Source organism: Bombina bombina, chromosome 11, assembly GCF_027579735.1.
Source record: "Bombina bombina isolate aBomBom1 chromosome 11, aBomBom1.pri, whole genome shotgun sequence".
Lineage (NCBI taxonomy): Eukaryota > Metazoa > Chordata > Amphibia > Anura > Bombinatoridae > Bombina > Bombina bombina.
In genome coordinates, this window is record NC_069509.1 from 10,048,927 (window position 1) to 10,068,513 (window position 19,587).

Here is a 19,587-nt window from a genome sequence, read left to right on the forward strand (position 1 = left end):
GTCCTACTCCTCAATTGTCCTGCTACCTTCCGACTCAATGGTCCTGCTCCACCCTACTCAATGGTCCTGTTCCCCCCTACTCAATGGTCCTGCTCCTCCCTACTCCTCAATTGTCCTGCTCCCCCTACTCAATGGTCCTGTTCCCTCCCTACTCAATGGTCCTGCTCCCTCTCTACTCAATGGTCCTGCTCCCTCCCTACTCAATGGTCCTGCTCCCTCCCTACTCAATGGTCCTGCTCCCTCCCTACTCAATAGTCCTGCTCCCTCCCTACTCAATGTTCCTGCTCCCTCCCTACTCAATGTTCCTGCTCCCTCCCTACTCAATGTTCCTGCTCCCTCCCTACTCAATGTTCCTGCTCCCTCCCTACTCAATGGTCCTGCTCCCTCCCTACTCAATGGTCCTGCTCCCTCCCTACTCAATGGTCCTGCTCCCTCCCTACTCAATGGTCCTGCTCCCTCCCTACTCAATGGTCCTGCTCCCTCCCTACTCAATGGTCCTGCTCCCTCCCTACTCAATGGTTCTGCTCCCCCTTACTCAATGGTTCTGCTCCCCCTTACTCAATGGTCTGCTCCATCCCCTCCCTACTCAATGGTCTTGCTCCCTCCCCTCCCTACTCAATGGTCCTGCTCCTCCCTACTCAATGGTCCTGCTCCTCCCTACTCAATGGTCCTGCTCCTCCCTACTCAATGGTCCTGCTCCCCCCTACTCAATGGTCCTGCTCCCTCCTACTCAATGGTCCTGCTCCCTCCTACTCAATGGTCCTGCTCCCTCCTACTCAATGGTACTGCTTCCTCCCTACTCAATGGTACTACTCCCTCCCTACTCATTGGTCCTGCTCCCTCCCTACTCAATGGTCCTGCTCCCCCTTACTCAATGGTCCTGCTCCCTCCCTACACAATGGTCCTGCTCCCTCCCCTCCCTACTCAATGGTTTTACTGCCCCCTACTAAATGGTCCTGCTCCTCCCCTACTCAATGGTCCTGCTTCCCCCTACTCAATGGTACTGCTCCCTCCTACTCAATGGTACTGCTCCCTCCCTACTCAATGGCACTACTCCCTCCCTACTCAATGGTACTACTCCCTCCCTACACAATGGTCCTGCTCCCCCCCACTCAATGGCCCTGCCACCCCCACTCAATGGTCCTGCCCCCCAAATCAATGGTTCTGCTCCCCCTACTCAATAGTCTTGCTCCCCCCACTCAATGGTCCTGCCTCCCCCACTCAATGGTCTTGCTCCCCCCACTCAATGGTCCTGCCTCCCCCACTCAATGGTCTTGCTCCCCCCACTCAATGGTCCTGCCTCCCCCACTCAATGGTCCTGCCTCCCTACTCCTCCATGGTCCTGCCCCCCTACTCCTCCATGGTCCTGCCCCCCTACTCCTCCATGGTCCTGCCCCCCTACTCCTCAATGGTCTTGTCCCCCCTACTTGATGGTTCTGCTCCCCCTACTCAATGGTTCTGCCCTCCCTACTCAAGACTCAACTCAAACTGTGCTCCATTCTCAAACATCTTTGTACTGCTTCTTCATGTATGTTCTACGATGTACAAGATTCATGCTAAGCGAACATTTGCACATAGCATATCACACCCCCACTGATAATTAACCACTTATAGAACTGTATTGGGGAATACAAACATCTGCTTCTTTCTCAGCCAATACGTTCATTGGTTATAGTTTAGTCATTTCATGTGCATGTGATACTTAATCCACCTCGGCTGCTTGGGCTACTTATATTTGCTAGTGTGTTGGGTTCTGTAGATTACTTCCCATCACCAATGGATGTCAATTCTATCTTTCTTGTGGCTGGAAGATTTACACCGGTTTCTTATCGTGAGCTTGTTTCCCCAACTGGATATTCTGGATTGTGCTAATGTGGTTTTCTCTGTGACACAACCTGCAGTTAAGTGTTAATGAAGCTAAAATAGTCATCTGTCATTGTATTCTGATGTAAGTCATCACTATTAATAAAAGAGCTCCCATCAATTGAAATTACGCTCCGTCATCTCTTCCTGAAATGTTAATCTCTCTCAGCTGTTGCAACATTTCCCTTAATTCCTGACAAACTGCTCATCTGTTTTTAAGACATTTATGAGGGGTGTGTCTCCTCATGGACACATTAGCTTTACGGAATCTTCACACATCCCCATATATCAGCAGATTTGATATTTGTGTACTGCTGATTTTATTACTGTTTCTGTCTCCTGCCCTTTGGGTTTGTCAGATAAAGTAGCAGATGCGGACCCTTGTCCTGTGAGGAGGGATTTAGCTGCACCTCACTGACGACCCATAGCTGTACAAATCTCTAACTTGAGAGCAGACTGACACACTACAGTATGTTGTTCACAGGCACCATACCCTGGCAAACTTCTACATTATGTGCTGTTTTACATACAAGAATATGCCACAAGTGGAGCAGACCTGTCACCTGTACTCATCTGTCTGGCCAGATGGAGTTAAAGGGACAGTAAATATTATTATTATTATAAGTTATTTGTAGAGCACCAACAGATTCCATAGCACTATAAACATAGGCATGATATGCTAGGTAACATTTATAGGGAATAAATAGGTAGAGGGCCCTGCCAAGAGTTACACTGTTGTAGTCAGTTCTCATGAAGGTGGTCTGCAAACAGCTGGGTTCATAGGCTTACATGCTAAGAGGGTTCAAGGGTATAAGAAAAGAGGAGAGGAACTGAGGTTAGAAAAGGTTAGCGTATATTGTACGCATCCCTGAACAGTAAAATCTTTAAGTGTACTTGAAAATTTAAAACTAGGGGGGAGGGTTTGGGAGCAAGGAAGAGAGTTCCATAAAGTAGGGGCCCGTCTGGAGAAGTCCTGTATACAGGAATGCGAGGAGGTAACAAGAGAAGAGGAGGTCGTGAGTAGAGCGAAGGGGACGGGAGGGAGAGTATCTAGAGATAAGGTCTGAGATATAGGGGGAGCAGTGCAATTGAGGGCCTTGTATGTCAGAGTCAGAATTTTGTGCTTAATTCTGGAGGTTAGAGGAAGCTAATAAAGGGATTGGCAGAGAGGTGCAACATATAAAGAGTGACGTGTAAGGAAGTCAAGCCTGTCAGAGGCATTCATTATGGATTGTAATGGAGCTAAACAGCAGCTAAGGAGACCAGAAAGGATGAAGTAGCAGTAGTCAAGACAGGAAAGGATGAGACAGTGGATTAAAATCTTAGTTATGTCTTGTGTGAGGAAATATCACATTTTGGAGATGTTTTTAAAGTGGAGGCAACTACAGTATTTGGCCAAAGACTGAATGTGAGGAGTGAAAAAAAGATATGAGTGAAGTGTGACCCCAAGACATAGGGCATGCGGAGTATGGTTTATGATGGAATTATCAACAGTTATAGAAAAATGGTGGGGGGGATTTGGGAAGAAGGGGGAAAATAAGGAACTCAGTTTTGGAAAGATTTAGCTTAAGGTAGTGAGAGGACATCCAGGATGAGATATGAGAAAGACAGTTAGTGAAACAGGTTAGCAAGGAAGGAGATAGGTCTGGTGTAGAGAGGTATATTTGGTAGTCAACGACATACAAATTATATTAAAACCCAAGGGACTTTATTAAGGAACTCAATGATTAATGTGTAGATTGAGAAGAGAAGGGGACCGAGGACAGAGCCTTTGCGGTACCCCAGCAGAAAGTGGTAGCGGGGCAGAGGATGCCCCATAGAAGGTTGAACTAAATGTACGGTTAGACAGATAGGAAGAGAACTACGAGAGGGCTGTGTCGCTAATGCCGAAGGATTGGAGGGTTTGGACCAAAAGAGGGTGGTCGACAGTATTAAAGCTGCAGTCAGATCAAGGAGGATAAGCAGAGAGAAGTGGCTTTTCGATTTAGTTGTAAGTAGGTAGTTGGTAACCTTAACAATTGCTGCCTCTGTGGAGTGTTGGGGGCAAAATCAAGATAGCAGTGGGTCAAGGAGGGAGTTTAATGTAACAAAATGGGATAGATGTACATATACCAGCTTTTCTAGAAGTTTTGAGGCAAGGGGAGTAGGGAAATAGGTCCGTAGTTGGATGGGGAGGTTGGATTGAGAGAAGGTTTTTTGAGGATAGGTATGACCAGTGCATATTTTAAAGATGAGGGAAATATACTAGTGCTGAGGTAGACGTTGCAAATGTGTGTGAGGATGGGGTAAGGGTAGCAGAGAGGGACAGGAGTAGCTGTGAGGGGATACGATTGAGGGGACAGGTAGTGAGGTGAGAGGACAGTATAAGGGTAAAATAATTATTCCTCAGTAATAGGGGCAAAAGAGCTGAATTTATTGCTTTGTGGGTTTTGGATGGTTGCAACCTTTTGAGGTTGGACACTGTTATTATGTTGAGAGATGATTTAGTTTCTGATGGAATCAATTTTGTTGTTGAAGTGGCTGGCAAAATCTTGAGCTGAGACAGAAGTTGTAATAGGAGGTTGGGTTGGAACAAAAAATAGAGATAACAGTAGAGAAGTAATCTTCCTTAGACAGGTTAAGGGGAGAATAGTAGGCGTTTGAGATGAACTTGTAATGAAGAAAGTCAGCTGAACTCTAAGATTTTCAGCACTATGGGAACATCTGTGTAGGTACCGTGTTAGAGGAGTATGCCAGGGCTGAGGATTATTGTATGATTTCCTAACTATGGTAGCAGTGGCCAAATTGTCAAGAGTGGATTTATTGTGACAGATTGGTGAGGGCAGGAAAAGGTGGGGTTGGAAGAGAGGAGAGGTTTCGAGAGAGCTAGCGAGCTGTTGCTGATCTAATTACTTAATGCTTCTGTGAAGTTTGGTGTGAGGGGTAGAAGGGAAGTTTGTGAAGTTTGAGATATTGCAACGATAGCTGAAAATCAGATCATGGGAGTGACCATCATTGTGAGTTGGAGAGTCAGTCCATTGTGACAGACCGAAAAAGTGAGTTGCAGAAGTTGTTATAAAATTTGGTACACAATGCCGCAGTGCAGCCAGCAAGGCCAGTGGAATACTTGGTTGCATTGGGAGAGGTATTAGTAACAGAAATAACAAGGTTCTTATGCCACTTTACAGATCATTAGTTAGGTCAAATCTGGAATACTGTGTACAGTTCTGGAAAACATATCTTCATAAAGATATAAATAAACTAGAAACTGTCCAAAGGAGGGCTACTAAAATGGTACATGGTCAAAGAGAGACTTTGTGACCTGAATATGTATAGTGTAGAGGAGAGAAGGTAAAGAGGAGACATTATAGAAACCTTCAAATATATAAAGGGACAAAAAACAACAAAACAAAAAACAAATACCCAAACAAGGGGTCACAATATTAAGTTAGAGGGTAGCAGATTCAGGAGAAATGTAAAGAAGCAGTTTTTTACAGAAAGGATGGTGGATTCATGGAATAAACTTCCAATTGAGGTGGTAAAAATAAAAGGGCATATTTATCAAGCTCCGTATAGAGCTTGATGCCCCATGCTTCTGGCAAGACTTAAGGCTCGCCAGAAACACAAGTTATGAAGCAGCGGTCTAAAGACCACTGCCCCATAACCTGTCCGTCTGCTCTGAGGCGGTGGACAGACACCGCCGGAAATCAAACCGATCCAATACGATCAGGTTGATTGATACCCCCTGCTAGCGGCCGCAAATCTGCAGGGGGCGGTATTGCACCAGCAGTTAACCAGAACTGCTGGTGCAGTGATAAATGCAGAGAGTGTATGCTGTCGGCATTTATCGATGTGCAGCGGACATGATACGCAATATCGGATCATGTCCACTTGCACGTTCTTAAATAGGCCCCAAAGACTGTAAAGCAGAGCTTTCCAAACTTTTCATGTTGGTGACACACTTTTTAGACCTACATCATTTCGCGACACAATAATTCAGTTGTACTGGCAAACAGGAGGTTAAACTAACTTGTTTAAAAGATACGGACACATACATTAATTATATAATAACAAAATGTATTTACAAGTAACAGTATGTAAGTGCAAGAATAAAAAAAAGTTTAATAACACCAATAGCTACTTACTATTACAATGGGATGTATGAAGTTTATGGGATGAACAGTTTCTGAATATTTGGTGTAATATTAGATAAAGACATTTCTCACATTTCATCATCAAGCATTTTTAAGCTTCCACTTCCTATCCATATATCAAGAGCAGGAGCAGCAATGCACTACTGGGAGCTAGCTGCGAAAAAACCCCCACTGACTTCTGACTTCAGCTCTGCGTTTAAGCTGCCACCCTCAGAGCTCTGTGAGTCCGACTGACTACTGCCCGCGCTGCAAAAACACTGCTGTCCCACTCACTGGCTACACTTGCAGTCACAAGCCAATTAAGGAGACTACACGTGCAGTCAGGAGGCCAATGTGCCGCCAAATCCGCCAATGGTAATAGTTTCAGTTACCACTGAGCTGTGCCAATTGGTTAAGATGATCTGTGACCCACTAGGTATCAATCATGTGTTAAGCATGTGATATGCGTAGCAGGCAGGCGGAAAGTCAGAAACCAAAAAACAATTTAAAAAAAATAAATAAATATAAAAAAATTGTGCTGAAGCAGGGGACACACCTACACACTGCTGCCGACACACAGTTTGGAAAGCACTGTAGTATAGCCTTATGTATGTCCCATCAAGTCTACACATATTACATGTTACTTATTACTTAGTATAGCCTTATGTCCGTCCCATCAAGTCTACACATATTACATGTTACGTATTACTTAGTATAGCCTTATGTATGTCCCATCAAGTCTACACATATTACATGTTACTTATTACTTAGTATAGCCTTATGTATGTCCCATCAAGTCTACACATATTACTGTTACTTATTACTTAGTATAGCCTTATGTATGTCCCATCAAGTCTACACATATTACATGTTACTTATTACTTAGTATAGCCTTATTCATGTCCCATCAAGTCTACACATATTACTTATTACTTAGTATAGCCTTATGTATGTCCCATCAAGTCTACACATATTACATGTTACTTATTACTTAGTATAGCCTTAAGCATGTCCCATCAAGTCTACACATATTACATGTTACTTATTACTTAGTATAGCCTTAAGCATGTCCCATCAAGTCTACACATATTACATGTTACTTATTACTTAGTATAGCCTTAAGCATGTCCCATCAAGTCTACACATATTACATGTTACTTATTACTTAGTATAGCCTTATGCATGTCCCATCAAGTCTACACATATTACATGTTACTTATTACTTAGTATAGCCTTAAGCATGTCCCATCAAGTCTACACATATTACATGTTACTTATTACTTAGTATAGCCTTAAGCATGTCCCATCAAGTCTACACATATTACATGTTACTTATTACTTAGTATAGCCTTATGTATGTCCCATCAAGTCTACACATATTACCTGTTACTTATTACTTAGTATAGCCTTATGTATGTCCCATCAAGTCTACACATATTACATGTTACTTATTACTTAGTATAGCCTTATTCATGTCCCATCAAGTCTACACATATTACATGTTACTTATTACTTAGTATAGCCTTATTCATGTCCCATCAAGTCTACACATATTACATGTTACTTATTACTTAGTATAGCCTTATGTATGTCTCATCAAGTCTACACATATTACATGTTACTTATTACTTAGTATAGCCTTAAGCATGTCCCATCAAGTCTACACATATTACATGTTACTTATTACTTAGTATAGCCTTATGCATGTCCCATCAAGTCTACACATATTACATGTTACTTATTAGTTAGTATAACCTTATGTATGTCCCATCAAGTCTACACATATTACATGTTACTTATTACTTAGTATAACCTTATGCATGTCCCATCAAGTCTACACAAATTACATGTTACTTATTACTTAGTATAACCTTATGCATGTCCCATCAAGTCTACACATATTACATGTTACTTATTAGTTAGTATAGCCTTATGTATGTCCCATCAAGTCTACACATATTACTGTTACATATTACTTAGTATAGCCTTATGCATGTCCCATCAAGTCTACACATATTACGTGTTACTTATTTCTTAGGATAGCCTTATGTATGTCCCATCAAGTCTACACATATTACATGTTACTTATTACTTAGTATAACCTTATGCATGTCCCATCAAGTCTACACATATTACTGTTACTTATTACTTAGTATAACCTTATGTATGTCCCATCAAGTATACACATATTACATGTTACTTATTACTTAGAATAGCCCTATGCATGTCCCATCAAGTCTACACATATTACATGATACTTATTACTTAGTATAGCCTTATGCATGTCCCATCAAGTCTACACATATTACATGATACTTATTACTTAGTATAGCCTTATGCATGTCCCATCAAGTCTACACATATTACATGTTACTTATTACTTAGTATAGCCTTATGCATGTCCCAACAAGTCTACACATATTACATGTTACTTATTACTTAGTATAACCTTATGTATGTCCCATCAAGTCTACACATATTACATGTTACTTATTACTTAGTATAGCCTTATGCATGTCCCATCAAGTCTACACATATCACATGTTACTTATTACTTAGTATAGCCTTATGCATGTCCCATCAAGTCTACACATATTACATGTTACTTATTACTTAGTATAGCCTTATGTATGTCCCATCAAGTCTACACATATTACTGTTACTTATTACTTAGTGTAGCCGTATGCATGTCCCATCAAGTCTACACATATTACATATTACTTATTACTTAGTATAACCTTATGCATGTCCCATCAAGTCTACACATATTACATGTTACTTATTACTTAGTATAACCTTATGTATATCCCATCACGTCTACACATATTACATGTTACTTATTACTTAGTATAACCTTATGTATGTCCCATCAAGTCTACACATATTACATGTTACTTATTACTTAGTATAGCCTTAAGCATGTCCCATCAAGTCTACACATATTACATGTTACTTATTACTTAGTATAACCTTATGCATGTTCAATCAAGTCTACACATATTACATGTTACTTATTACTTAGTATAGCCTTATGTATGTCCCATCAAGTCTACACATATTACTGTTACTTATTACTTAGTATAACCTTATGCATGTCCCATCAAGTCTACATTTATTGCATGTTACTTATTACTTAGTATAGCCTTATGTATGTCACATCAAGTCTACACATATCACATGTTACGTATTACTTAGTATAACCTTATGCATGTCCCATCAAGTCTACACATATTACATGTTACTTATTACTTAGTATAGCCTTAAGCATGTCCCATCAAGTCTACACATATTACATGTTACTTATTACTTAGGATACCCTTATGCATGTCCCATCAAGTCTACACATATTACATGTTACTTATTACTTAGTATAGCCTTATGTATGTCCCATCAAGTCTACACATATTGCATGTTACTTATTACTTAGTATAGCCTTATGTATGTCACATCAAGTCTACACATATTACATGTTACTTATTACTTAGTATAACCTTATGTATGTCCCATCAAGTCTACACATATTACATGTTTGCATACAAAGAGAGAAGCGCTCTACCAGGAACGAACAACAGCTCAGTGGCTTGTTCTATGGCGATTTACCACCCGGAAGCAGCCTCTTTTAGACCAGTGTGCTTTTCACAGAAGAAAACTTTCCTGAAGTATATCAGTCTGATCCCGCCAAGTAAGGTCAGTCCAGCCCCGAAATACCAGGCAATTCTCCTCTGAACAAGGAACATGACAACCCCAGACGATCGTTTCGGCCTTCTATGGGCCTCGTCAGTGAGGTGCAGCCACATTCCTCTAAGCACACTGGGCAAGGAGTCCACGTCTGGTTTCCCCCATCACCCATAGAGAGACTTCCCCAGGGTCATAATAATTTGCATACAAAGAGAGAAGCGCTCTACCAGGAACGAACAACAGCTCAGTGGCTTGTTCTATGGCGATTTACCACCCGGAAGCAGCCTCTTTTAGACCAGTGTGCTTTTCACAGAAGAAAACTTTCCTGAAGTATATCAGTCTGATCCCGCCAAGTAAGGTCAGTCCAGCCCCGAAATACTAGGCAATTCTCCTCTGAACAAGGAACATGACAACCCCAGACGATCGTTTCGGCCTTCTATGGGCCTCGTCAGTGAGGTGCAGCCACATTCCTCTAAGCACACTGGGCAAGGAGTCCACGTCTGGTTTCCCCCATCACCCATAGAGAGACTTCCCCAGGGTCATAATAATTTGCATACAAAGAGAGAAGCGCTCTACCAGGAACGAACAACAGCTCAGTGGCTTGTTCTATGGCGATTTACCACCCGGAAGCAGCCTCTTTTAGACCAGTGTGCTTTTCACAGAAGAAAACTTTCCTGAAGTATATCAGTCTGATCCCGCCAAGTAAGGTCAGTCCAGCCCCGAAATACCAGGCAATTCTCCTCTGAACAAGGAACATGACAACCCCAGACGATCGTTTCGGCCTTCTATGGGCCTCGTCAGTGAGGTACAGCCACATTCCTCTAAGCACACTGGGCAAGGAGTCCACGTCTGGTTTCCCCCATCACCCATAGAGAGACTTCCCCAGGGTCATAATAATTTGCATACAAAGAGAGAAGCGCTCTACCAGGAACGAACAACAGCTCAGTGGCTTGTTCTATGGCGATTTACCACCCGGAAGCAGCCTCTTTTAGACCAGTGTGCTTTTCACAGAAGAAAACTTTCCTGAAGTATATCAGTCTGATCCCGCCAAGTAAGGTCAGTCCAGCCCCGAAATACCAGGCAATTCTCCTCTGAACAAGGAACATGACAACCCCAGACGATCGTTTCGGCCTTCTATGGGCCTCGTCAGTGAGGTGCAGCCACATTCCTCTAAGCACACTGGGCAAGGAGTCCACGTCTGGTTTCCCCCATCACCCATAGAGAGACTTCCCCAGGGTCATAATAATTTGCATAGAAAGAAAGAAGCGCTCTACCAGGAACGAACAACAGCTCAGTGGCTTGTTCTATGGCGATTTACCACCCGGAAGCAGCCTCTTTTAGACCAGTGTGCTTTTCACAGAAGAAAACTTTCCTGAAGTATATCAGTCTGATCCCGCCAAGTAAGGTCAGTCCAGCCCCGAAATACCAGGCAATTCTCCTCTGAACAAGGAACATGACAACCCCAGACGATCGTTTCGGCCTTCTATGGGCCTCGTCAGTGAGGTGCAGCCACATTCCTCTAAACACACTGGGCAAGGAGTCCACGTCTGTGATGCGGGAATCCAGACGTGGACCCGTTGCTCAGTGTGCCTAGAGGGATATGGCTGCACCTCACTGACGAGGCCCACAATAGGCCGAAACGTACGTCTGGGGTTTTGCTGTTTCTCTTGTTCAGAGAGTGATTGCCTGGTATTTCGGGGCTGGACTGTACTGTGAAGTCAGGATCAGACTGATATGCTACAGGAAAGTTCTTCTCTGTGAAAGGCACATATTGAGCAAAAAGAGGCTGCTTCTAGGGTGGTAACTAGCCATAGAACAAGCTATTATGCTATTGTTCGTTCCCAGGTTGAGCGCTTCTCTCTTTTTATTTATACATATTACATGTTACTTATTACTTAGTATAGCCTTATGTATGTCCCATCAAGTCTACACATATTACATGTTACTTATTACTTAGGATAGCCTTATGCATGTCCCATCAAGTCTACACATATTACATGTTACTTATTACTTAGGATAGCCTTATGCATGTCCCATCAAGTCTACACATATTACATGTTACTTATTACTTAGGATAGCCTTATGTATGTCCCATCAAGTCTACACATATTACATGTTACTTATTACTTAGGATACCCTTATGCATGTCCCATCAAGTCAACACATATTACATGTTACTTATTACTTAGTATAGCCTTATGTATGTCACATCAAGTCTACACATATTACATATTACGTACTACTTAGGATAGCCTTATGTATGTCCCATCAAGTCTACACATATTACTGTTACTTATTACTTAGTATAGCCTTATGCATGTCCCAGGCATTTTTGAATTCCTTTACAGCAGTGCTTTCCAAACTGTGTGTCGGCAGCAGTGTGTAGGTGTGTCCCCTGCTTCAGCACAATTTTTTTATATTTAATTTTTTTTTTTTTATTGTTTTTTGGTTTCTGACTTTCCACCTGCCTGCTACGCATATCACATGCTTAACACGTGATTGATACCTAGTGGGTCACAGATCATCTTAACCAATTGGCACAGCTCAGTGGGAACTGAAACTATTACCATTGGCGGATTTGGCGGCACATTGGCCTCCTGACTGCACGTGTAGTCTCCTTAATTGGCTTGTGACTGCAAGTGTAGCCAGTGAGTGGGACAGCAGTGTGTTTGCAGCGCGGGCAGTAGTCAGTCGGACTCACAGAGCTCTGAGGGTGGCAGCTTAAACGCTGAGCTGAAGTCAGTGGGATTTTTTTGCAACTAGATCCCAGTAGTGTATTGCTGCTCCTGCTCTTGATATATGGATAGGAAGTGGAAGCTTAAAAATGCTTGATGATGAAATGTGAGAAATGTCTTTATCTAATATTACACCAAATATTCAGAAACTGTTCATCCCATAAACTTCATACATCCCATTGTAATAGTAAGTAGCTATTGGTGTTATTTTATTCTTGCACATACATACTGTTACTTGTAAATACATTTTGTTATTATATAATTTATGTATGTGTCCGTATCTCTTAAAACAAGTTAGTTTATCCTCCTTTTTGCCAGTACAACTGAATTATTGTGTCGCGAAATGATGTAGGTCTAAAAAGTGTGTCACCAACATGAAAAGTTTGGAAAGCTCTGCTATACTAAGTAATAAGTAACATGTAATATGTGCAGACTTGATGGGACATGCATAAGGCTATACTAAGTAATAAGTAACATGAAATATGTGTATACTTGATGGGACATACATAAGGTTATACTAAGTAATAAGTAACAGGTAATATGTGTAGACTTGATGGGACATGCATAAGGCTATACTAAGTAATAAGTAACATGTAATATGTGTAGACTTGATGGGACATACATAAGGCTATACTAAGTAATAAGTAACAGTAATATGTGTAGACTTGATGGGACATGCATAAGGCTATACTAAGTAATAAGTAATATGTAATATGTGTAGACTTGATGGGACATACATAAGGTTATACTAAGTAATAAGTAACATGTAATATGTGTAGACTTGATGGGACAAACATAAGGCTATACTAAGTAATAAGTAACATGTAATATGTGTAGACTTGATGGGACATGCATAAGGCTATACTAAGTAATAAGTAACATGTAATATGTGTAGACTTGATGGGACATACATAAGGCTATACTAAGTAATAAGTAACATGTAATATGTGTAGACTTGATGGGACATACATAAGGCTATACTAAGTAATAAGTAACATGTAATATGTGTAGGCTTGATGGTACATGCATAAGGCTATACTAAGTAATAAGTAACATGTAATATGTGTAGACTTGATGGGACATACATAAGGTTATACTAAGTAATAAGTAACATGTAATATGTGTAGACTTGATGTGACATACATAAGGCTATACTTAGTAATAAGTAACATGTAATATGTGTAGACTTGATGGGACAAACATAAGGCTATACTAAGTAATAAGTAACATGTAATATGTGTAGACTTGATGGGACATGCATAAGGCTATACTAAGTAATAAGTAACATGTAATATGTGTAGACTTGATGGGACATACATAAGGCTATACTAAGTAATAAGTAACATGTAATATGTGTAGACTTGATGGGACATACATAAGGCTATACTAAGTAATAAGTAACATGTAATATGTGTAGGCTTGATGGTACATGCATAAGGCTATACTAAGTAATAAGTAACATGTAATATGTGTAGACTTGATGGGACATACATAAGGTTATACTAAGTAATAAGTAACATGTAATATGTGTAGACTTGATGTGACATACATAAGGCTATACTTAGTAATAAGTAACATGTAATATGTGTAGACTTGATGGGACATGCATAAGGCTATACTAAGTAATAAGTAACATGAAATATGTGTAGACTTGATGGGACATGCATAAGGCTATACTAAGTAATAAGTAACATGTAATATGTGTAGACTTGATGGCACATGCATAAGGCTATCCTATGTAATAAGTAACATGTAATATGTGTAGACTTGATGGGACATGTATAAGGCTATACTAAGTAATAAGTAACATGTAATATGTGTAGACTTGATGGGACATGCATAAGGCTATACTAAGTAATAAGTAACATGTAATATGTGTAGACTTGATGGGACATGCATAAGGCTATACTAAGTAATAAGTAACAGTAATATGTGTAGACTTGATGGGAGATGCATAAGGCTATACTATGTAATAAGTAACATGTAATATGTGTAGACTTGATGGGACATGCATAAGGCTATACTAAGTAATAAGTAACAGTAATATGTGTAGACTTGATGTGACATGCATAAGGCTATACTTAGTAATAAGTAACATGTAATATGTGTAGACTTGATGGGACATGCTTAAGGCTATACTAAGTAATAAGTAACATGTAATATGTGTAGACTTGATGGGACATGCATAAGGCTATCCTAAGTAATAAGTAACATGTAATATGTGTAGACTTGATGGGACATGCATAAGGCTATACTAAGTAATAAGTAACATGTAATATGTGTAGACTTGATGGGACATGCATAAGGCTATCCTATGTAATAAGTAACATGTAATATGTGTAGACTTGATGGGACATGCATAAGGCTATACTAAGTAATAAGTAGCATGTAATATGTGTAGACTTGATGGGACATACATAAGGCTATACTAAGTAATAAGTAACAGTAATATGTGTAGACTTGATAGGACAGACATAAGGCTATACTAAGTAATAAGTAACTTGTAATATGTGTAGACTTGATGTGACACGCATAAGGCTATACTAAGTAATAAGTAACTTGTAATATGTGTAGACTTGATGGGACATGCATAAGGCTATACTAAGTAATAAGTAACATGTAATATGTGTAGACTTGATGGGACATGCATAAGGCTATCCTATGTAATAAGTAACATGTAATATGTGTAGACTTGATGGGACATACATAAGGCTATACTAAGTAATAAGTAACATGTAATATGTGTAGACTTGATGGGACATACATAAGGCTATACTAAGTAATAAGTAACATGTAATATGTGTAGACTTGATGGGACATGCATAAGGCTATACTAAGTAATAAGTAACATGTAATATGTGTAGACTTGATGGGACATGCATAAGGCTATCCTATGTAATAAGTAACATGTAATATGTGTAGACTTGATGGGACATACATAAGGCTATACTAAGTAATAAGTAACATGTAATATGTGTAGACTTGATGGGACATGCTTAAGGCTATACTAAGTAATAAGTAACATGTAATATGTGTAGACTTGATGGGACATACATAAGGCTATACTAAGTAATAAGTAACATGTAATATGTGTAGACTTGATGGGACATGCATAAGGCTATACTAAGTAATAAGTAACATGTAATATGTGTAGACTTGATGGGACATGCATAAGGCTATCCTATGTAATAAGTAACATGTAATATGTGTAGACTTGATGGGACATGCATAAGGCTATCCTAAGTAATAAGTAACATGTAATATATGAAGACTTGATGGTACATACATAAGGCTATACTAAGTAATAAGTAACATGTAATATGTGTAGACTTGATGAGACATACATAAGGTTATCCTAAGTAATAAGTAACATGTAATATGTGTAGACTTGATGGGACATACATAAGGCTATACTAAGTAATAAGTAACATGTAATATGTGTAGACTTGATGGGACATGCATAAGGCTATACTAAGTAATAAGTAACATGTAATATGTGTAGACTTGATGGGACATTCATAAGGCTATCCTAAGTAATAAGTAACATGTAATATGTGTAGACTTGATGGGACATGCATAAGGCTATCCTATGTAATAAGTAACATGTAATATGTGTAGACTTGATGGGACATGCATAAGGCTATACTAAGTAATAAGTAACATGTAATATGTGTAGACTTGATGGGACATGCATAAGGCTATACTAAGTAATAAGTAACATGTAATATGTGTAGACTTGATGGGACATGCATAAGGCTATACTAAGTAATAAGTAACATGTAATATGTGTAGACTTGATGGGACTTACATAAGGTTATACTAAGTAATAAGTAACATGTAATATGTGTAGTCTTGATGTGACATACATAAGATTATACTAAGTAATAAGTAACATGTAATATGTGTAGACTTGATGGGACATTCATAAGGCTATCCTAAGTAATAAGTAACATGTAATATGTGTAGACTTGATGGGACATGCATAAGGCTATACTAAGTAATAATAACATGTAATATGTGTAGACTTGATGGGACATTCATAAGGCTATCCTAAGTAATAAGTAACATGTAATATGTGTAGACTTGATGGGACATGCATAAGGCTATACTAAGTAATAAGTAACATGTAATATGTGTAGACTTGATGGGACATGCATAAGGCTATAATAAGTAATAAGTAACATGTAATATGTGTAGACTTGATGGGACATGCTTAAGGCTATACTAAGTAATAAGTAACATGTAATATGTGTAGACTTGATGGGACATGCATAAGGCTATCCTAAGTAATATGTAATAGGTGTAGACTTAATGGGACATGCATAAGGGAATCCTAAGTAATAAGTAACATGTAATATGTGTAGACTTGATGGGGCATGCATAAGCCTATCCTAAGTAATAAGTAACATGTAATATGTGTAGATTTGATGGGACATGCATAAGGCTATACTATGTAATAAGTAACCTGTAATATGTGTAGTCTTGATGTGACATACATAAGATTATACTAAGTAATAAGTAACATGTAATATGTGTAGACTTGATGGGACATGCATAAGGCTATCTTAAGTAATAAGTAACATGTAATATGTGTAGACTTGATGGGACATGCATAAGCCTATCCTATGTAATAAGTAACATGTAATATGTGTAAACTTGATGGGACATACATAAGGCTATACTAAGTAATAAGTAAGATGTAATATGTGTAGACTTGATGGGACATGCATAAGGTTATACTAAGTAATAAGTAACATGTAATATGTATAGACTTGATGGGACATGCATAAGGTTATCCTAAGTAATAAGTAACAGTAATATGTGTAGACTTGATGGGATATACATAAGGTTATCCTAAGTAATAAGTAACATGTAATATGTGTAGACTTGATGGTTTTGCATAACAAACTGTTATATTAATATACTTTTTACCTCTGTGATTACCTTGTATCTAAGCCTCTGCAGACTGCTCCTTATCTCAGTTATATTAATATACTTTTTACCTCTGTGATTACCTTGTATCTAAGCCTCTGCAGACTGCTCCTTATCTCAGTTATATTAATATACTTTTTTACCTCTGTGATTACCTTGTATCTAAGCCTCTGCAGACTGCTCCTTATCTCAGTTATATTAATATACTTTTCTTTCATGTAATTAGCAAGAGTCCATGAGCTAGTGACGTATGGGATATACATTCCTACCAGGAGGGGCAAAGTTTCCCAAACCTTAAAATGCCTATAAATACACCCCTCACCACACCCACAATTCAGTTTTACAAACTTTGCCTCCTATGGAGGTGGTGAAGTAAGTTTGTGCTAGATTCTACGTTGATATGCGCTCCGCAGCAAGTTGGAGCCCGGTTTTCCTCTCAGCGTGCAGTGAATGTCAGAGGGATGTGAGGAGAGTATTGCCTATTTGAATGCAGTGATCTCCTTCTACGGGGTCTATTTCATAGGTTCTCTGTTATCGGTCGTAGAGATTCATCTCTTACCTCCCTTTTCAGATCGACGATATACTCTTATTTATATACCATTACCTCTGCTGATTCTCGTTTCAGTACTGGTTTGGCTTTCTACAAACATGTAGATGAGTGTCCTGGGGTAAGTAAATCTTATTTTCTGTGACACTCTAAGCTATGGTTGGGCACTTTGTTTATAAAGTTCTAAATATATGTGTTCAAACATTTATTTGCCTTGACTCAGAATGTTCAACATTCCTTATTTTCAGACAGTCAGTTTCATATTTGGGATAATGCATTTGAATCAATCATTTTTTTCTTACCTTAAAAAATTTGACTTTTTTTTTCCCTGTGGGCTGTTAGGCTCGCGGGGGCTGAAAATGCTTCATTTTATTGCGTCATTCTTGGCGCAGACTTTTTTGGCGCAAAAAATCTTTTCTGTTTCCGGCGTCATACGTGTCGCCGGAAGTTGCGTCATTTTTGACGTCCTTTTGCGCCAAAAATGTCGGCGTTCCGGATGTGGCGTCATTTTGGCGCCAAAAAGCATTTAGGCGCCAAATAATGTGGGCGTCTTGTTTGGCGTTAAAAAAATATGGGCGTCGCTTTTGTCTCCACATTATTTAAATCTCATTATTTATTGCTTCTGGTTGCTAGAAGCTTGTTCACTGGCATTTTTTTCCCATTCCTGAAACTGTCATTTAAGGAATTTGATCAATTTTGCTTTATATGTTGTTTTTTCTATTACATATTGCAAGATGTTCCACGTTGCAACTGAGTCAGAAGATACTTCAGGAAAATCACTGCCCAGTGCTGGAGCTACCAAGCTAAGTGTATCTGCTATAAATTTTTGGTATCTGTTTCTCCAGCTGTTGTTTGTATTGCATGTCATGTCAAACTTATTAATGCAGATAAAATTTCCTTTAGTACTGTCACATTACCTGTTGCTGTTCCGTCAACATCTAATTTTCAGAGTGTTCCTGATAAACATAAGAGATTTTATTTTTTAAATCCATTTAGAAGGCTATGTCTGTTATTTCTCCTTCTAGTTTACATAAAAGTCTTTTAAAACTTCTCTTTTTTCAGATGAATTTTTAAATGATCATCATTCTGATACTGATAATGGTTCTTCTGGTTCAGAGGTTTCTGTCTCAGAGGTTGATGCTGATAAATCTTTGTATTTGTTCAAGATGGAATTTATTCGTTCTTTATTTAAAGAAGTATTAATTGCTTTAGAAATAGAGGATTCTGGTCCTCTTGATACTAAATCTAAACGTTTAAATAAGGTTTTTAAATCTCCTGTAGTTATTCCAGAAGTGTTTAATCTCCCTGATGCTATTTCTGAAGTAATTTCCAGGGAATGGAACAATTTGGGTAATTCTTTTACTCCTTCTAAACGTTTAAGCAATTATATCCTGTGCCATCTGACAGATTAGAGTTTTTTGGGACAAAATCCCTAAGGTTTGGGGCTGTCTCTACTCCTGCTAAATGTACTACTATTCCTACGGCAGATAGTACTTCATTTAAGGATCCTTTAGATAGGAAAATTGAATCCTTTCTAAGAAAAGCTTACTTATGTTCAGGTAATCTTCTTAGACCTGCTATATTTTTAGCGGATGTTGCTGCAGCTTCAACTTTTTGGTTAGAAGTTTTAGCGCAACAAGTAACAGATCATAATTTTATAGCATTATTATTATTCTATAACATGCTAATAATTTTATTGGTGATACCATCTTTTGATATC

General features: G+C 39.0%; 1 protein-coding gene across 3 annotated transcripts in view; it reads left to right on the plus strand.

Moving 5' to 3' along the window:
* The window catches only part of BICDL2 (BICD family like cargo adaptor 2), a 192,151-nt gene that overhangs the window by 156,739 nt on the left and 15,825 nt on the right, over positions 1–19,587 (plus strand). The gene's annotated exons all lie outside the window — the stretch shown is intronic.